The following is a 14764-nucleotide window of genomic DNA, read 5'->3' on the forward strand; positions in this document are numbered from 1 at the left end:
TTGTCCTTTGGTTTCAGACTCCCCTTCCTTGAGAAAATTATTTTTGGATGCTGATCCTTTTGAGATTCAGAGGTTCCTCAGAAATCAAGAATGAGGAATAAAACTTGGCGGTGACAGCTATTTTGTAAGTGTTACAAGAATGAAGAACAAAGAAAGACAGACAAAGAAACAGAAGTCATGGTCAACTCATACTCAAATGAGAGGGAACAGCATTCCAGTGAAAACAATTGACCCATATATTGACAAGTGGTGTGATACCTGTACGGAAAACTAAGAAGTTTCTAGAAAAATGTGGAAGCAACTGTACCATAATGACTGGAAAATTCATTCAACAATTAAGTACACGTATAGAGGTGATTATATAAAAATACAAGTAAGCATAGGAGTGTTAACCTAATCCCGCCTTTGACCATCCACCTTACCTACCTCCCTCATGATTTTATAAACTTCACCTCCTGTGTTCTAGGGAATGAACCCTCAACTTATTCAGTGTCTATAACTCAAGCCTTCCATTTCTGGTAATATCTTTATGAATCTTTTCTACATTCCTGCCAGCTTGATGACACACTAGTTAGGAGACCGGAACTGAACACAATACTCCAAGTGTGGTATCACCAATGTGACCAGCTCTTGTACCCATTGCCCTGACCAATAGAGGCATGTGTGCCAAACATGGTCTTCACCATCCCTGCATCACCTCACCTCTCTATATACCTTGTCACCACTTTCAGGAAATTGTAGCCCTTGGTCTCTCTGTTCCACAATAGTGTCCAGGGCCCTGGCATTTACTGTGTAAGTTCTGCCCTAGTTTAACTTACCAAAATGCAAAATTTTTCACCTGACTGAGTTAAATTCCGTCTGCAATTGCTTGGTCCAATTTCCAAGTTGATCTTGATCCTGTTGTAATCCAAGGTAACGTTCTTCACTCTCCGCTACACCATCAATCTTGGTGTCATCCGGGAAGTTACTAACCATGCCAACTACATTCTCAAGACATCCTGAGGTTCTTCACTGGCAATCAGTTCCCTTGTGGTCCATCAAGACACAGAGTACTGCAGCATAGAAACAGGCCCTTCAGCCCATTCAGTCCCTGCTGACCCAATCTTATGCCTTGTCCAATCTACCTGCACCTGGACAATAACCCTCCATACCCTTCCCGTCCATGTATCTATCCAAACCTCTCTTAAATGTTACAGTTGAAAGCTCATCCATCACTTCTGCTGGCAGCTCATTCTACACTTGCACCACACTATGACTGAAGAAATTCTCCTCGCTGTTTCCAAAGTGTCAGGCAACTTGAGAAGAGCAGGATCCCATTATCAACCTGGTTAACAGCTAGACATCGGGCCTAACATCCGCGGTGCCGCTGTGTGAACTTTGGTGGAGCAGCCAAACACCCGCTGAGTCAGTGATAACTCTGTGCTGTTCAGGGGATATTGGTGACTGAACAGAATTGACTGTATAAATTGTATGACATAGAAATAGGCTCTTATTGCCCTCTTCATCTATATCAACCATAGTGCCAATCTACACTAAGTCTATCTGCCTGCATTAGTCCTGTATTCCCTCTGTACCTTTCCTATCTAAGTCCAACTGCCTTCTAAATATTGTCATTGTATCTGCTTCCATCACCTGCTCTGGTAGAACAGTTGCATAGCAGTTAGCACTGATTGGAGTTCAATTCCTTCTGTTGTTTGTAAGGAGTTTGTACTTGCACCCTCTAACTGTGTGGTTTCCTCCGGGTGCTCTGGTTTCCTCCCACATTCTAATGACATATGGGTTGGGGTTAGAGAGTTGTGGGTGTTTTCAATCGCTGCCAGAAGCACGCCGACACCCGCAGCCTGCCTCCAGCACTTCTTCCGACTGTGTTGGTCATTGATGCAAATGGTGTATGTTCTAAAACTTTGATGGTCAATTAAACTAACCTTAATGTGGCAGTTCATTCTAACACTGTCAGAAGTAAAGCTTGGTCAGGTTTGCTGGAACTGGGGAGGGTTTGAACTAATTTGGCAGGGGGAGGGGAACCAGAGTGATAGGGCTCTGGATCTCTTATCTAAGAAAGGACGTGTTGGCATTGGAGAGGATTCGGAGGAAGTTCACAAGAATGGTTCCAGGAATGAAAGGGTTAATTTACTGTATCTGTGTAATGAAGCAGACATCTAATCTTTTAATCAAACAGCCAGTCAAAGGAGCATGTGTGAACTAACAAGCAGTCTTTAGCACTAACCGACACTAGTTCCTTACAAGTTTGTAAAGATTTGGTATGATATCTAAGACTTTGACAAACTTCTATAGATGTGTGGCGAAGAATATTTCCATACCGGGCATCACAGCCCTTGAATGGAAAACCCTACGAAAAGTAGTGGACATGGCCCAGTCCATCACGGGTAAAGCCCTCCCCACCATTGAGCACATCTACATCGAGCGCAGATGCAAGAAAGCGGCACCCATCCTCAGGGACCCCCACCACTCAGGTCACACTCTCTTCTCACTGGGACCGTGAGGAAAAAGGTACAGGAGCCTCAGGACTCTCCACCAGGTTCAAGAACGGTTATTAAACTTCAACCATCAGGCTCCCAAGCCAGTGGGAATAACTTCATTCATTTTCACTTGGCCCATCACTGAACCGTTTCCACAACCTATGGACTCACTATCAAAGACCCTTCTTCTCATGTTCTCGATATTTATTGCTTATTTACTTACTACTATTATTATTATTTTTCTCTTTTGAATTTGCAGAGTTTGTTGTCTTTTGCACATTGGTTGTTTGTCTGACCTGCTGGGGTGCAATTTTTCATTGATTCTATTATGGTTCTTGGGATTTACTGAGTGTGCCCACAAAGAAAAGCTGATCTCATGGTTGTATATGGGCATATATATAGTTTGATAATACATTTACTTTGAACTTCGAAATTCAATCCCATTTTATTCTCCCATCCACTCCTTCCATGCTTTACCCATCAGCTTCAAGATTCAAGATTCAAGATCGTGTGATTAGGCTAGTGTTAAGTAGGTGGGTCATTCAGCAGCATGGCTTGTTGGGCTGTAAGGATCAGCTCCCAATGTTAAATAGGTGGGTCGCTGGGCGGTGTGGGTCGTTGGGCTGGAAGGGTCTGTTCCTCACTGGATCTCTAACTAATATAAAATAAAATAAACACAAATTCAAGATTCAAGATTTAAGATTGTTTAGATTAGTATCAGTGAGGTAGTTAAAACTGCCCAATGCATTACGAAGTAATTGTTACTCTGGATCTGATGCAACCTAAAGAAATGCAATAAGCATAAACAAAAGGAAGAAACTCAATACATATAAATATATAAAATAGCTTATATACGTAGACTGTCCATAAAGTGACGCTACGTACAGGAGCGTCTGTACACAAGGTGATTCAGACAGGAAATGATAAAGTGGGGGTTGTGGAGGGGTGGTTTAATGGGTGGAGGTCTTACTGCTTGCGAGAAGTAACTGTTTTTGAGTCTGGTGGTCCCAACGCGGATGCTGTGTGGCCTCTTCCCTGATAGGAGTTGGACAAACAGTCCATGGGCAGGGTGGGTGGGATATTGCTGGAATTTTTTCAGCACTTTTCTGTATATACTGTATTCCCTTGCCAGGTAGACTGGTGCTGGTAATGCATTGGGGAGTTTTAATCTCCTCACCTACACTAATCTAAAGCGGCCAATTAACTTCTTTATGACGTGGGAGGAAGCTGACACAGCTGGTGGAAATTTCCCTGGTCACGGGTGGAACGTGAAAACTCCACACGGACAGTATGGGAGGTCATGATTGAACCCAGGTTACTGGATCTGTGAGGCAGTGGCTGCAGCCAATGCGCCACTGTCCTATTCAACCACAAAATCATAACTTGTGAGCTATACGTAATATCTGTGAAAAATTCATTGCGTCAGTAGTTCTAGTGAATCTCTTCTCCAGATGAGCTTCATAAAGCTCTGCTCTCACTTCCTCTGTACAGCTGTTACCCTAACACAATTGTCTCTAACAATACAAGTCCCTCTGAGGCACAAAAAACTCAACAGGAAAAGCTCTCCAGCTGTGGTTAACAAGAGAAATTAAAGTTAGTTGAGATGAAAGGAGAATTGCACGTAACACTGCCAAAAAGAGTAAGGATAGGAAACCTGAAATCTGGGAACATTTCAGAACGACACAAACAAAAATTAAGTAATTGAGAATAAAGGTAATTCTGTGTTGTAGTGCCAGTAATTTCACTTTGTACTATTATGGATTTTTGTTTTGGTTCAAATGGCTAACAAGAGAATTCAAAGCCAACATAAGAGGGCAAATAATAGATCAAAGATTAGTGGGAAGTTAGAGGATTGGGAAGCTTTTAAAAAGCAACAGAAGGCGATTAAAAAAGTCATTAAGAAGGTAGAGATGGAATACAAAAGTAAGCTGGCCGATAATATTAAAGAGGATACCGAAAGTTTTTTCAGATACATGAAGTGTAAAGGAGAGATGAGAGTAGATATCGGACCATTGGAAAACATTGCTGGAGAGGTAGTAATGGGGGACAACGAAATGGCGGATGAACTGAATAAGTATTTTGTATCAGTCATCACTATGGAAGACACTAGCAGTATGGTAGAAGTTCCAGGTGTCAGAGGGCATGAAGTGTGTGAAGTTACCATAACTGGAGAGAAGGTTCTTGGAAAACTGAAAGGTCTGAAGGTAGATAAGTCATCTGGACCAGATGGTGTACACCTCAGAGTTCTGAAAGAGGTGGCTGAAGAGATCATGGAGACATTAGTAATGGTCTTTTAAGAATCACTAGATTCTGGAATGATTTCTGAAGAATGGAAATTTGCAAATGTCACTCCACTCTTTAAGAAGGGAGAGAGGCAGAAGAAAGGTAACTATAGGCCAGATTCTCTGATCTCAGTGGTTGGGAAGATGATGGAGCAGATTATTAAGAATGAGGTCTTGGAATATTTGGAAGCACATAATAAAATAGGCTGTAGTCAGCATGGTTTCCTCAAGGGCAAATCTTACCTGACAACTCTGCTGCAATTCTTTGAAGAAGTAACAAGCAAGATAGACAAAGGAGAATTGGTTGATGTTGTGTACTTGGACTTTCAGAAGGCTTTGACAAGGTGCCACACATGATGCTATTTAACAAGTTATGAGCCATGGTATTATAGAAAAGATTCTAGCATGGATAAATCAGTGGCTGATTGGCAGGAGGCAAAGAGTATGAATAAGGGGAGCCTTTTCTGACTGGCTGCTGGTGACTAGTGCTGTCCAGAAGGGTCTGCGTTGGGACCAATTCTTTTTACGTTATATGTCAATGATTTGGATGATGGAATTGATGGCTTTGTTGCAAAGTCTGCAGGTGATGAAGATAGGTCGAGGGGACAGGTCATTTTGAAAAAGTAGAAAGGCTTCAGAAGGACTTAGACAGATTAGAAGAATCTATTTGCCTATTGCCATAGTAATTCTACAGCAGATGCAATCACACTGGTTCTCCACTTGGCCTTGAATCACCTGGGCAATGGCAATACCTACAATAGGCTGCTGTTTACTGATTACAGCTCTGCATTCAACACAATCATACCCTCGGTTCTAATGAACAAGTTCCAAAAACTGGGCTTCTGTAGGTCCCTTTGCAACTGGATTTTTGACCTCCTCATCAGGAGACCAGTGTCAGTGTGGATCAGAAACAACACGTTCTCACTGACAATCAACACTGGTGCACCTCAAGGATGTGTGCTTTGCCCACTGCTGTACTGTCTCTAAACCCATGACTGTGTGGCTAGGTGCAGCTCAGATGCCATCTATAAATTTGTCAATAGCGGAACTTTAGTTGGCTGAATTTCAGAAGGTGATGAGGAAGAGTACAGGAATGAGATAGATCAGCTGGTTAAGTAATGCTGCAACAATAACCTTGCACTCAACATCCCTAAGACCAAAGAATTGATTGTGGACTTCAGAAAGGGTAAGACGAGGGAACAAACAGCCGTCCTCATCGAGGGATCATAAGTGGAAAGGGTTAGTCGTTCCAAGTTCCTGGCAGTCAACGTCTCTGAAGATCTATCCTGGGCCCAACATTTCATCCAATTACAAAGAAGGGTCAACAGTTGCAACATTTCGTTAGGAATTTGTGGAGACTTGGTATGTTACCAAAGACTCTTGCGGGTATCTATAGATGTACTGTGGAGAGCATTCTAACTGGTTTGCAGCACCATCTGGTATAGAGGGGTGACTGCACAGGATTGGAAAAAGCTGCAGAAAGTTGGAAACTCACCCAGCTCTGTCATGGGCACCAGCCTCCCCAACACCGAGGACTCCTTCAAAAGGTGATGCCTTACAAAGGTGGCATTCATCATTAAGGACCACCCTCCATCACCCAGGACATGCCTGCTTCTCATTGCTACCATCAAGGAGGAGGTACAGGAGCCTGAAGACACATGCTCAATATTTGAGTAACAGCTCTTTCCCTTCTGCCATCAGATTTATGAATAGACAGTGAACCCATTGTCTATTTTTGCTCTTTTTTTCACTACTTATTTAATTTAATTTATATATACTCATCATAATTTATAGTTATTATTGTTATGTATTGCACTGTACTGCTGCCACAAATTTCAAGACATATGCTAGTGATATTAAACCTGATTCTGACTGGTACTTACACTATGTTCTCAAAACATAGCTGTGCTCTGGTCACCACCTATTTTCTCATGATATTCCGACATCCCAGAGGAACACATTTTGTCTTACAAACTGCAATTTTGTGTTTCACATTTTAGCATATACTCAGGAGGAATGAAATTTTATTCTCCTTAGAAAGAGGCATTTTTTTACACACTGTGAGAGGCAGTTGCCTGGAATGTGTTGCCAGGGGAAGTGGTAGAGATACATAGGACATCAATTATTTCAGTCATTTAAACAAATGCATGAACAGACAGGGAGGGGAGTAATACGACCATGTGCAGTTTAAATTGGCATTATGGTGTGCTTAGACATCATGGGTCAAAGGGCCCATTTCTGTGTATGGTCCACATCTCCTAGGTAACTCAAAAGTAACCCATCTCTTCTTGCTTCTTCAGCACACAGGACCATTTTGTCCACCTCGATGGTAAATGTTTGATATATTTCTGATAAACATTCTTGCTGCAAGTAGGTCAGATTCTGGAACACAAAGTGGTGTCACAGGTAGACAGGGTCATAAGGTGAGCTTTGGGCCCACTGGCCTCCATAAATCAAAGCTCTGCGTACAGGAATTGGGATGTTATGTTGAAGTTGTATAACATGTTGGTGAGACCTAATTTGGAGTACAGTGTGCTGTTCTGGTCCCCCACCTACAGCAAAGATGTCAATAAAATTGAAAGAGCGCAGAGAAAATGTACAAGGGTGTTGCCAGGACTTGGGGACCCAGGTTATAGGAAAAAGCTGAATAGGTTAAGACTTTATGCCCTGAAGTGTAACTGAATGAGGCAAGATTTGATCGAGGTATACAAAATTATGAGTAAAGATAGGATACATACAAACAGGCTTTTCCCACTAAGGGTGGGTGAGACTAGAAATAGAGGTAATAGGTTAAAGGTGAGAGGTGAAATTTTTAAGGAGCATCTAAGAAAGAACTTCTTCACTCAGAGGGTGGTGAACTGCCAGTGGAAATGTGGACACAGGGTCAGTTTCAACATTTAATGGATGTTTGGGCAAGTACATGGATGGGATGGGCACTCAGTGTTATGGACCAGATGAGGTTAATGGGACTAGGCAGAATAATAGTTTGGTACTGAATAGATGGGTCAATCCATTGAGTTCCTCCAGCTGGTTGGTTGTTGAAATATGTTTAAAGTAAGGAGGATAAGGTTCAGTGTGGATATGAGCAAGATTTTTTTTACCCGACCTGGAACACACTGCCTGAGAGGTGGTGCCTAGATTAACATTTGAAAAGTGCCCAGATCAATATTTAGTGAATGTATATCAGGGGTGGCAAACCTTTGCCCAAATTGGTGATAATCTTCTGAAAAATTCTCTTGCATGGCATGATAATTTTGAGCGGAGATTTTCCTTGGTTAATGAATTAGTGGCAATATTTATGGATTTTTTGTCACAATAGTTACGTGTCCTGCTGCTTATTTATATGTATAATAACGTGTAAAACTTTGTTTTATTCTTAATAAAAGTATAACACAGGCAGATCAACGACCAACTTTATTTCCTGTAAACATTTACTGTAGATGCACGAGGAATTTGCAGTGGTGTGTTGGTTAGGCCATGTCATACAACAAAAAAGAACAACACTCAACAATATAAAGAATTAAGAATTATATAAAAATAAAATTAGCAATTAAAGTGCGGATATGGAATAAAATGTGCATAAATGAAGATTCATAGCAGTGCTGATCTCCATATGGTATTCATCATTATTAACACTGAACATCCAAAATTCACTCAAAAACAACAGAAGAGACAAATATAAGCAAAGCAAAGCCCAACTATTGACTGATGTGCACAGCAGGAATGTGAGGATTTCAAAATGTATCATCCAACATCAGGTGCTCTCACAGCTTTGGTCCAGAGCCTTCTGTCCCTTAACGATTCAAGTGACCAACTCCTGTATGATTAGATCTATTTCAAGTTCAGTTTTTTGTCATTCAGCCTTACACATGTATACTGCTAAATGAATCAACATTGCTCTGGACCAAAGTGTACCACCCAGTACGTATAACTCACTTACAGGACACATAAAGTAATATTACCACAGATAAATAAGGTTCATTTATGACACAAGTGAAGAAGTAAACAGTATAAAGCTTCTGGTGCTTCATACGTGATGAGACCTGGATGGTGACAGGGAGTTCAGTAGCCTTACGGCCTGGGGAAGAAGCTGGTTCCCGTCCTAACAGTTCTTGACCCAGTGATACAGTACCTCCTGCCTGATGGTAGGAGAGATAGTTGGATGGATAGGAAGGATCATTGACAATGCTAAGGGCCGTCCTGACAAATATTTCTAATGGCTGGAAGAGAGACCCCCAGTGATTCTGTCAGCAGTCCTCACAATCCTTTGTAGGGACATGTGGTCAAGTGCTTGCCATTCCCATACCAGACAGTGATGCAGCCAGTCAGGATGCTCTCAATTGTGCCCCTGTAGAAAGTTCTTAGGATACTGGGGCCTGGGCCGGCTGGTGGCGCAATGACATCAGCGCCGGACTCTGGAACGGAGGTTCCCGGGTTCGAACCCAGCTGGGTCCGTTCCCGAGTACGCTTTCCATCCGTGCCGGGTTGAGTGTCAAGATCGCAACTCGATCTCATAAAATAAAGGGAAAAATACTGTGAAATGTCTGTGTGAGGAATGGCGTGGCAGACAGTCTCTCCCTCTCGCTCCGTGCCTTGTAAAGGCATGAAAAAGACATCGTCCCGCCAACATTGCACACGTACGGATGCACGCACGTAGACGCACACGCGCGCACACACCAAAAAAAAAAGGATATGGGGGCACATACCAAACTTCTTCAACTGTGTGAGGTGAAAGAGGTGCTGTTGTGCTTTTTTCACCACACAACTGGTATGTACAGACCACGTGAGATCCTCAGTGATGTGGATGCTGAGGAACTTAAAGATGTTTACCCTCTCAACCCCAGATCCATTGATGTCAATGTTGTGCACATCCTGAGCATAACAACCTCAAGTCCACACTGAGACTCAAGTTGTTGTGCTCGCATCATTCTACTTGGCATACTGTCTGGTTGTCATTGTTTACGAGGCCACTCACTGCTGTGACATCAGCAAACTTGGTGACACGGTTTGAACTGGGTCCAGCAGTGCAGTCACACATCAGCCGCAGGCTGGGCACACAGCCCTGGGGTGTGGTGGAACTACAGATGCTTCTGCCAACACCGACTGGCTGTCAAGAAGTCCAGTATCCAGTTTCAGAGAGACAGAGGTGCTGAGGCCCAATGAGGACAGTTTACCCACCAGCTTCCGAGGGACGGTCGTATTAAATGCCAAGCTGAAGTCAATAAACAGCATCCGGCCATATGAAGCATCATTTTCCAGGTGGGACAGGTTGGAGAGGAGGGCAGAGGCTGTGGCATCATCAGTGGACTGATCTGAGCAATAATCGAACTGGAAAGGGTCCAAAGTAGCAGGGAGATGGGATTTCATGTGATCTATAACCTACTGCTCAAAGCTCTTCATTACTGTTGAGGTCAGTGTCACATTGAGGCAGATTACTGTCGCTCTCCTGGGCACCGGGATGATGGTGGCTGCCTTGAGGCCTGATGGGACAGTGGACTGTTCCTGAGAAACGTTGAAGATGTCTGTTAGAAAATGGGCTGCACAATCCCTCAGCGCCCGATCAGGTACATTACCTGTACGTTTTATATGGGTTGACCCTGGCTAGGGTCTTCCTCACATCAGCTGTGGCCAGACAAAATATCTGCTCCCTGGCGGGGAGGGGAAGGGGGGCTTCCTTGCATCAAACCCAGCGTAGAAGACACTCAGCCTATCAGGAAGAGAATGTCACTGTTGCTGATGCGCAGGGTGGACTTACAGTCATTTTGGTCTTAATGCCCTGCCACATGTGCCTCGTGTCCTCGGTGGAGGGGGGGGGGGGCGCGATATATACAGCGGCAGTCACAATAGCAGTGAACTCCCTCGGTAAATAGAAGGGGCTGCTCGTCTCAGTTAAGAACTCTACCTGAGCTGAACAAGGGGTCGGCACTACTGAAGCATTCACTTGGCAGTACTTATCAATGTAAACCTCGATTGCAGGTCTTGCCAGAGATTGTGGGAATTCTGTCAGTCCAATAAAAGTTGAAACCGCTTCGGGGTTGGTGCCCTGGAGCCCAGTTTCCATCACGATCTTGTGCTGATTCAATCTCAGACTGAGGTGATCTAGTTTATTTCCTAGCAATAGGACATTTGAATGCACAATCGAAGGGAGAGCTGGCCTGTACGGTGCCACATTTATTCCTGTGCCAATACCAGCGTACCTTTTGCGGTTTTATTTCCTTGTGCAGCATTTCCGACGGTGTCTCCCCTGGGAGGCTGTGGCAGAAGACAACATGGTGAGCAATGATCCCATGTCGCTGAGCTCACCTGCTATCCAGCAACTGGCCGGTGTCGTCACTTTATTTGTCTGCCTGCACTGCACTCTCTCAGTAACTATAACACCGTCTGGATGGCATGCAAACGGAGCCTTTCATGGTATCTCAGTAATGGGACAATCATAAACCAATTACAGGTTGGCACAGTAGTCTAGCTGTTAGTGCGACTCCTTCCAGTGCCAGCTTTAAGATCAGGGTTCGATTCCTGCCGCTGTCTGTAAGCAGTTTGCACGTTCTCCCCGTGACCACGTGAGCTTTCCCTGGGTGCCCTGGCTTACCCCCACATTCCAAAGATGTACTGGTTAGAGTGGGTGAGTTGTGAGCGTGCTATGTTGGCGTTGGAAGCACGGCAAGATACGTGGGCTGCCCAGCACATTTCTCACTGATCTGATTTGATGCAAATCAGTGTTTGTTTCAGTGTTTCGATGTAACAAATAAAGCTAATCTTTCAATCACCAGCTACCCTTGAGTTGGATCTTACCATTTCTGTGAAATACCCAGCTAATTAGATTTAAAGATTAGTTTTATTTGTCACATACATTGAAACATACAGTGAAGCGTGACTTTTACGTCAATGACCAACACAGCCTGAGGATGTGCTGGAAGCAGCTCAGAAGTGTTGCCGAGCCTCCAGCACCAACATAGTATGTCCACAAATTACATCTTTGGAATGTGGGAGGAAACCGGAGCACCTGGAGGAAATCCACGGGGTCACAGGGAGAAAGTAAAAAAAACCCTTACAAGCAAGAGCAGGAATTGAACCCACGTCACCAGTGCTGTGAAGCATTATGCTGCCACGCTGCCTAGTGTGGAAGGGGAGGAGAGGGTGTGTTGCAGTGAGGGGAAGGCTAGATGTATGAAGCAAACACTAACCATCTTGCTGCCTCAGAACTGACAATTTTCCCAGGCACTTAAAACAACAAATACTTCTGAGCCTTTTGCTGCTAATGCACTCAGAGTAATTGCTGCAAGTTACTAAAAACACTCCTTATTTTCTGGGAATTTGTCCATGGGAACTAAAAATAACTGAGAGTTAAGTTGAAATGTAAGCCAGGTCTCACAATTCTTACATTTGGAAAGAGCACATCTAGTGTTGTCCTTGTTATCATTAAGTTGCTCTTAATCTGACAACTGAGAATTGGATATGTAGTGCACACATTAATGGAGTCTGATACAAAGTGATACCCCGTATGGGGTTCACTAAGCCATGTTTAAAAACTAATCCTTTGAAAATCCACTTTGTAATTTTTGTTTTGATTTGCTTTCTCTGAACAGCATAGGTCACAGGGTGTACTATGTTCGGAAGCAGCATGAAACTTCATCTCGATATCTAGATTCCATTCAGTGTGCTGCTTGATTTTTTTTTGATGTCCTTTATCTTTTTTTGTAAAGCGCTCTGTTGTGCATTCAATATTTCAAAAATTTTCGAGTAATCTTGCACAGCTGCGTGCCTTGCTAAAGAGTGAACACAAAGTTAGACCCGCATTTTGGACTCCCATGTCTTCCTTTGAAATAGTTTAATGTTTTGAAGTTACAAAACACAACACTTTCCTTGGCTAAAGCTTACGTGTAACCCGCACCAAATGCAGGGGGAACTCCGCAGGTTAGGCAGCATACATGGAGAGAAATAATCCGTGGCCACCTTGGCCCGAGACTCTTCACCAGGTCTCCAATGTGTTCTCAGTTTACCCTGCATTGAAAAACAAACCCCGATTCAGAATCAGAAACAGAATTATTATCAGATTTAAAGGATAAAAGTTAAGAAGATTAGCTTTATTTGTCACATGTACCGTACATTGAAACATCAAATCATACAGTATTGTCCACGCTGGATTTTTTGTATGATCTCAGATGGTATGGCCACCACAGAGCCCTGATCTCCATATCATCGAGGCTGTCTGAGATTACCTGGAGAGACAGAAGCAAGCAGGACAGCCAAAGTCTGCAGAAGAACTGTGGCAAGTTCTGCAAGATGTTTGGAGCAACCCGCCAGCTGATTTTCTTATAAAACTGCTCAACATTGTACCTAAGAGAATTGATTCCAATTTAGAGATCACACCAAATACTGATTTGATTTTTTATTGTTTACTGCTCTTTATAGTAAATTTCTGATATATAGAAACTTTTCATTTCGTTATTTTTGAAAGCATCTTGGCTTTACCGAATGTTTTACATGTGACCAAAACTTTTGCACAGTACTGTAAAGTGAAATGCGTCATTTGCGTCAACGACCAACACAGTCTGAGGTCATGGGGAGAACGTACAAACTCCTTACAGACAGTAGTGGGACTTAAACTCGAACAATGATCACTGATGCTGTAAAGTGTTATGCTGGTTGCTGCGCTACCATGCCTCCCTAGATAACACAAAATGGCTTGTTTTACAGCAGATGTACAGTGCATAGGAATAAAATTACTGCAAGTGACAAAAAATAGATAATGAGGCAAACAAAGAATAATGAGGTCGGTTTCATGGGTTCTTGGGAATTTCTGATAGTGGAAGGGAAGAAGTTGTTTCTTAAATGTCGAGTGTGCATCTTCACGAAGGTAGTAACAAGAAGAGGGCATGCCCCAGACGGTGAGGGTCCTTAATAATGGTGCTTGAGGTACCACTTCTGGAAGATGTCCTTGATAGTGGGGTGTGATGGAGCCTGCAGACACCCCACCTCGCAGCCTCTTGTGATCTTGTGCATTTTCGCCTCCATACCAGACTGAGATGTAACTAATCAGAATGCTCTCAACCGTACATGTACAGAAATCTGTATATCTTGGTAACTAGAGTGGGCACGTGGCCAAGTGGTTAAGACATTGGACTAGCGACCTGAAGGTCGTGAGTTCGAGCCCCAGCCGAGGGAACGTGTTGTGTCCTTGAGCAAGGCACTTAATCACACATTGCTCTGTGACGACACTGGTGCCAAGCTGTATGGGTCCTAATGCCCTTCCCTTGGACAACATCATGGAGAGGGGAAACCTGCAGCATGGGCAACTGCTGGTCTTCCATACAACCTTGCCCAGGCCTGCGCTCTGGAGAGTGAAGACTTTCCAGGCGCAGATCCATGGTCTCGCAAGACTAACGGATGCCTTCCTGGTAACTAGAAATTGGACTTTGTCCTTTATTGCAATGCTCTAATATGTTCTGTGCTGGACCTAAATGCCCAGTCATAGGACTTGCAGCGAGAGTATGCATGCGTGCTTTTTAGGATGCATTTCCTGAACGACTTGCATGAAAAAGCCACAGACACAAGAGACTGCCGGTGATGGAAATCGGAGAAAAACCAATCTGCTGGAAGAACTCTGCAGGTCGAGAAGCATCTGTGAAGGGAGAAGAACTCCGGACAATTTGTGTCACAAGAGATCATTGGGTCTTTGGTAAGACCAAAATCAACTAGTGCAAACAGTGGATGGCTGTAGGAACCCCTGGGGACAGCACAGGTTTCCGACCTGAAACATTGACAATACCTCTCCCTCCACAGATGCTGCCCAACCCGCTGAGTTTTCCTGCAGATGGTTCTTGCTCTAGGTTTCTGCAGTCTCCTGTGTCAAAGTTAGCCCGTATCATATCAGCATTCACATTGATAGCGGTGACCTGATAGAGGTGTATGAGAGGCACAGACAGAGTGGAGAAACAGAGACTCGTTCCGAGGGTGGAAATGGTTAATAATAGGGGGCATAATTTTAAGGTGATTGAAGGA

Source organism: Mobula hypostoma, chromosome 9 (assembly GCF_963921235.1).
Source record: "Mobula hypostoma chromosome 9, sMobHyp1.1, whole genome shotgun sequence".
Taxonomy (NCBI): Eukaryota; Metazoa; Chordata; class Chondrichthyes; order Myliobatiformes; family Myliobatidae; genus Mobula; species Mobula hypostoma.